The sequence below is a fragment of the Gymnodraco acuticeps genome, unplaced genomic scaffold (genome assembly GCF_902827175.1).
Source record: "Gymnodraco acuticeps unplaced genomic scaffold, fGymAcu1.1, whole genome shotgun sequence".
NCBI classification, from domain to species: domain Eukaryota; kingdom Metazoa; phylum Chordata; class Actinopteri; order Perciformes; family Bathydraconidae; genus Gymnodraco; species Gymnodraco acuticeps.
In genome coordinates, this window is record NW_022991680.1 from 518,173 (window position 1) to 524,172 (window position 6,000).

Consider the following 6,000-nt stretch of genomic DNA (forward strand, 5'->3'; position numbering starts at 1 on the left):
CCTCTTAAATCGCTGCATAGCCGATTTATTTGGACTGGATTATCCCAGAGAGTCTAAAGATTCTTTATAACCCAGTTTGAGATTTGTGAAACCTTTATTCTATTTGTGAAAATTAAAAAAAGGGAGATTTCAGTGCTTTTTTCGCATCTTCACCACATTAGACCAGGTCCTGATCTAAAACCACTAGACCTACACTCATCAAATCTGGACTGGATTATCCCAGAGGGTCTAAAGATTCTTTATAACACAGTTTCAGATTTGTGAAATCTTTATTCTATTTGTGAAAATACAAACACAGGTGGAAGGCTGAGGTTGCTGCAGCAGGCCAGGATCAGGATCAGAAAGTGAACCTGCCAGCTGGGCAAGCCTTATGCCTTCACAGACAGGACGACACTCCCAGTACCTGCCAGAGGACAGCAAGGCAGGGAGCACAGACAGGCAGAAGGGGGGATGTTCTTTTGTTTTGTTTTATTGTTCTGTCTTTTTATTTATTTAAGTATTCCAGTAATGTATGTTGCATGTTTTAATTTTGATTGTATTTACTTGTTTAAATGAAATGCGTTTTAGGTTCACTTATAAAATCTGTCCAGGGACAACAGATGAAAAATAGCCTCTTGGCTAACTCTGGCAGATTTACAGGAATGTTAATTAATGTGCACTGTCCCTGTTAAACAAATGAATACATAAATAAAAATAAGTGTATGCTCCTCATTTAGGTGATAATTCTTTATCTACAAAGTGTTCGTATCTTAAATACTGTTTCATAGCAAACAAAAAAATGAAAGAGATGTTAAAGGAATTCAGGTTCATGAGATAAAGAAAAAGGCTAACCTTCAGTCTTTCATCCACTTTGAACAGCTTCTGCTGCTTTGTCCTAAAGCAAAATATGAATAGCAATTATTTTTACCAAAGTGTTATTTTCTAATCTTGTAATGTTTTTCACATTCCAAGCAATCCTAGTACTCAAGATGACATACTGTAATTAGGCAAAGCTTGTTGCTTAAAGTAAACTTGAACAATGCTAGTTATAGACTATATTTAATTTCCTGTTGAAATGTTTTGCCTGCAACTGTAAATAAATTAAGTTTATATAAGTATACCTACTTATCTGTTGAATTTTTATTTGCAACACAAAATTATAATACATTTGAGAAGTAAAGACTTTATTCTTCCTTAATTAGCTGTCCATACTTATCCGATTTGATGAGTGTAGGTCTAGTGGTTTCAGATCAGGACCTGGTCTAATGTGGTCTACATGTAAAAAAAGCACTGAAATCTCCCTTGTTTGTATTTTCACAAATATAATAAAGGTTTCACAAATCTCAAACTGGGTTATAAAGAATCTTTAGACTCTCTGGGATAATCCAGTCCAAATAAATCGGCTATGCAGCGATTTAAGAGGTTCAAACACGGAGGATTGTTCGCTCAGCGCTGTAAATTAAATGTCCCTTAACTTTCCCCTTAACTGCCGAATCGGATGCTCTGAATCGGAAGCCAACTTCAGCGTCGTGAGTGGTGTCTCAATACTTCGGTTATACATTTGCTATTTTGAGACATTCTAATCCAAAGTATAGAAAAATGCACTTTGAGTTCCCAGATGGTACATAACATAACCAAGTTGAGTGTGAAACGCTTGACACATCTAGCTAGCTAACTATTCTAACGTAGCTAACGTAGCTAGCAAGCTATGTTATAGCTCACTGTTGCTATCAGCAGCAGTCGTCACTTGGTGAGGGCAAAGCCGCTGTACGAGATTTGAGACAATGTTACGTAGTTGCAAAGTTGTTCACAGTTTTTCACAGTATAACATGGCAGGGAAAGAAGGGAAGTGTCTGAATTGAAACACAGCATAAAATGAGTAACATTCCAACCCAGTCTCACAGCATTTCGTGTTATAGTCATGAAATTAATTTAATCTATTGATTCGTGTTCACCAACACGATTTCCCCCTTTTTTTCGTGTCACACAGAACGATTTGAAAAGCAATGTATTTCTATTGTATGTTTCGTGTCTGCACCACGTCTTTTTGTCCGGTCGGGTCTTGGAAGACCAGAAGCTGTGTGGTTCATAAAAACATTTTCTTACTCAATATCTTACCCTAACCCTAACCCTTTTACTTTAAATTGTATAATGTCTGAGTTTTGTTGCCATCCGCGAAGAAAATAAATGGGGCTCAGAGCCTCAGAATACTGAAATCTGTATTTTTTTAAATCTCTTTTTCCTTCAAATTTGTTCTTGCTTTTAAAATCGTGCTGTGTGACACGGAAAAAATGCGAAAATCGTGTTGGTGAACACGAATCAATAGATTAATTTCTTGACTATAACACGAAATTCCGTGAGACTGCGTTGCCACCAACATTCACTGCATAGCTCGTAGCAGCGATGAGACAGTAGTGACACAACATGCTTCTCCTCTTTACCTGCAACACAAATGTATGACAATTACTTATTTCTGGCTAGATTTGTAGACTTCTGGTGCGTTCACATCTGTGTTTGGTTAATTTGGTTCACCTATTGAAAACAAAAAATATGTATCAATGCATTTTGTTCACACTGGCTTTTTAGATACAAACCACGAGGAGTAAACAGACAAGTAACTCTGTGATAGTTTTGGGAATTGTGTTCCTGCTTCATCATGGTCCACGTTGGAGTACCATTCAGGCGACTGACAGAAGTTTATGCAGCTCTGTAAGGCTATTGATTACTCATTATTAGACTGCTTTCAGGACAATCGCTCAGATGTCACAATCAGCAGAAGGATTTATTGGTAGTTTGGCTTTGAATAATGCTAGAGTCTCATAGCTGGTATCATAAAAAACATTGCTGATTTGTTTGCTTCCACACCACAAACAAACCACACCAGAGGAAGTGAAATTAGAGACTCTTCTTTTCAGGAACCGATAAGATCAGGTGTACGACACTGGAATGTCATTTGTGTTCCACCTTTATCCTTACGAAGTGATGATTTACTTGTCAAACCTGATTGGAACAGTTAGTTAGCTCAGGAGTTAAAACATACCGCTGGGGCGTTACTTTCTCTCGATCGCATCAGTTCACTTCTGTCAAACTCAAGCAGGCCTGTGTGTAATTCTACACCGTGAGAACATTCGGTATGATATAATAATAACTTCTCTGGTCTAGTTTGTCTCATTGGTTGCCCTGCATATTTGCACAGTGTTATTATACCAGTGGGGAGAATGAGAAGCTGTGTTAAAGAGATGGTAGATGGCCATGAGCAGCCTAAGCACCTGTCACTTTCCAGGAGACAGTTATTGTAGCAGGAAATAATGGGTATCTTTTCTTATTGAAACAAAACAATGATTTGTTAATCTTTCAATACTTTGTGACTTCCCTAATCTTGTTAGGATGCCTTCACCATCGCAAATAAGGCTAAGGCATTTCCCAGATTGCGAAGAAATAAGGATGTTTGTTAATTAAAGGTGACATTAGGCCCTTGTAACCTCCGTGCATTTTTTGTAAACATTAACTTGCTGCTGAAACAGTCAGGCTACAATTATTTTACCCAGGACAAGGAGTGGCTTCTGAGAGCTTTGTCCACCTAGAAATGTTTTACTAAGATGTTCTAAGAACTCTTTTGTAAGCTCTCTGCACTGATTTAGTCTATTATTTATGGAGAAGACAGAGTGGAGCCATAGAACCAGATCGCAGCAACATTTTTGATGATTAAAATTTAATTACAGGTCTTAAAATTGGCTCATTCTTGTATTAAGTTAACATAATAATACCATGCGGAATGACTTTAAAATAATACTCCACCCAGAGTCTTTCAGCATGAAGCACTCACTCCCTGCATGCTTAAAATAATGGCTGTTAGTTTGCTCATTGATAAAGAATTCTCAAACCACACCTGCGGCATCGTCCACTTCTTCATTCTTCAATCCATACGCATTCGATTTCTTCTTCATTTGACTTAATATTGCAGCTAGCTTCAGTTAATGATACACAAAAAGCCCAGAGGCCAATATGTCTGTCTCCTTTTTGATTAACTGATGTCGTTCTTCTGTTGTAAATCTGTTGACTCCCAATTTGGCCTAAATCCAGTGTCTAATCGAGCGTTAACATCAAACATATTTTCGTCTCGTAAAAAAAGAACACAGTGTACCACGACTACAGGGTGAATCAGATTTAAATAATGCACTTGGTTCCAACTGAGACGACTATAATGACTAAAATATCAGACATTAAATGGGTTTTATAATTGTATTGAAAATGAAGAAGCTAACAGAAATGAAATAAACAATCAAAAAGGTACAATATATGTCTAAACTCCGATGTAAAAAAGGTATTATAGCAAATCAAACCTTTCGTAACTTATATTGAAAATATTTGGTGTCCATGTTCAGAACATTTCATTACGAATAAAGATTCGTATTTATTTTAACAGAGACTGATAACACCATCCCCCTCATTTGGCATTAAGTCTATTACGTAATCGTTTAAACAAAATTGAGTTTGAAAAGCATTAGGTCCATGAGGTCATGCAAACATTTTCATGCAGACAAATGTGTGTTGCTGCTCCTTTGGATTATTACTTCTTGAAGACAAATAACTGCCACACAAACGCTTTAAGTATAAACTCTTGCTCCAGGCGTGTTCTCTATCCTCAGTTTCTTTGGAAGAGGCTCCTTTTGAGTCTTGCATCACTCTATGATTTATCATTGATACATGATGATTGTCTTTCCACATTTCAATTGATTTGTCTCTAGGAGGCGTGTGGCGCAGTTGGTTGGGCGTAGGTGTTCGGATCAGGGGGTCTCTCCATTGACTTCAATACATACTTTTTCCGAAATAAGGTCCCATGGAGGTCCCGCGGAAAGGGAGGGACTTCGCCTGTCCACACAGACTGTATTAATCTGAAAATATATTGCATTTCCAGGTTAAGTATATTGTACAATGCATCGCTGACATATGAGTCTCATAGGTACACTGTCGTGTCAGTGAAATGTCAGCATATTTTCTCTACATGTTAACGTGTCTGACATTTTATGATTTACAATAAAGCCCTATATGTATATATTTGAACAAAGACAAGTAGCCTGTTAACATTTGAATTAGTTTTCTCAGTACTTCAAAATGCATTCTTGTATATAATCACGATTTAGGGGAAACGTTTAAAAAATATTCGATTTGGATAAAAGCGTCTAACAAGTAACATGTAATGTAATGTCTCTCTGACCCTCGTTATCCCATGAATCTACTTTGTTTTATTGTGGGGGTTTTTTTAACAGGGAAACCAAATGAACACAAGATTGAATGACATGATAAAGTGGATGATATTCCAAAACAACAGGCTGCAGTTTGGACAACGGCAAAACCTGTTTCACCACTTCCATACAAAAACAACAAAAGAAGAGAAACAGGGGATACACAAAAGTGTAAATAAAGGAGAGATAGGAAGAGTAATATAAGGAAAGGGAAGGAGAGAAAGGGAAGACACCTTGCATTCCTCTCTGCTTCTTTCTCTCTCTCTTTTTTTTAGCAGCGGTGTGTTTTATTAGACAAAGGGTATACGAGGACACAGTCAGCCGGTTAACGCCCCTTTCCGACGGCTGCTACAGTATGAACACATACTCAAAACGCTTCATATAAAGGAGGAACATATATAATTTCACATGCCCCTTAATCAGGTTTAATCTAAATATACATTTTGGGTTTTAAATCTGTTTCACGAGCCATACTCTGTTTTAACGGCAGGGTGGAGACACAAACAACAAAACTGTCATAGTTCAAGCCAGATTAGTGTTTTGAGCAAGAGTTTATGTAAAAGAGTAATGAAGTAGAAGTACTTTGATGGTTATTGATAGAAATTGAAAGTTTGATCTAATGATACAGAGGAGAAAGATGCATTGAGGTACTGAAGAATTGTCCTAATGATCTTTTATCTAAATGATATTTAGAGTATACTGCACAAGTTGATGTGAAAGTTTGAAAATGTGTCATTAGATGTGTTTTTTTCTGTTGGTAAATACGACCCGGATT